Here is a 576-nt window from a genome sequence, read left to right as displayed (position 1 = left end):
AAACCCCCCCCCCCCCCCCCCCCCCCGCCACAGCTGTGCACCAGGCACTGTTTGGGGCACTAGCAACCTACAGGAGCGAGCCCCAGGAGGCTCCTAGGAAGCGACAGGAAACAAACATGTAAACTAACAAGGGTTGTACCTAGTGCTGAGCACCGGGAAGGAAAGACCCGGGGTTACGGGACACAGACTCCGAAGGTAGGAAGGATGGAGGTCAGGGAGACAGGAGAGCGAGCCAGCCACGCTGAGTGTGCAGGAAAGAGTGTTCCCAGAGAGGGGTCATCGGGTGCAGAGGAAGCCCCTGAGAAAAGCTTAAAGGCTCGAGGGAAAGGAAGGTGGGCTGGGCTGGACTGTGGTGGAAGGGAAGAGGTCAGAGAGGGGATAGCCGGCCCACGGGGTCTTACAGACCTTAGTGGACGTGCAAGGGAAGCGGACGGAGTCTACACAGGTGAGTGGCATGCTCTGGTTTACAGTTTAGAGAGAGAATGGCCGCAGTGTGGAAACCACAGGTGGGCAAGAGTGGAAGTGAACGTCCAGGCAAGGATGGATGCTGGCCTGGCCCCGGGGGGGGGGGGGGGG

General features: G+C 60.6%; 1 protein-coding gene across 1 annotated transcript in view; it reads right to left on the bottom strand.

Annotated features, from left to right (window-relative positions):
• The window catches only part of ITGA9 (integrin subunit alpha 9), a 324287-nt gene that overhangs the window by 301472 nt on the left and 22239 nt on the right, over positions 1-576 (bottom strand). The window lies entirely within an intron of this gene.

The sequence above is a fragment of the Crocuta crocuta genome, unplaced genomic scaffold (genome assembly GCF_008692635.1).
Source record: "Crocuta crocuta isolate KB4526 unplaced genomic scaffold, BGI_CrCroc_1.0 scaffold541, whole genome shotgun sequence".
NCBI classification, from domain to species: domain Eukaryota; kingdom Metazoa; phylum Chordata; class Mammalia; order Carnivora; family Hyaenidae; genus Crocuta; species Crocuta crocuta.
Note: the sequence above shows the minus strand (reverse complement) of the source record. Positions and strands in the feature narration are given on the sequence as shown.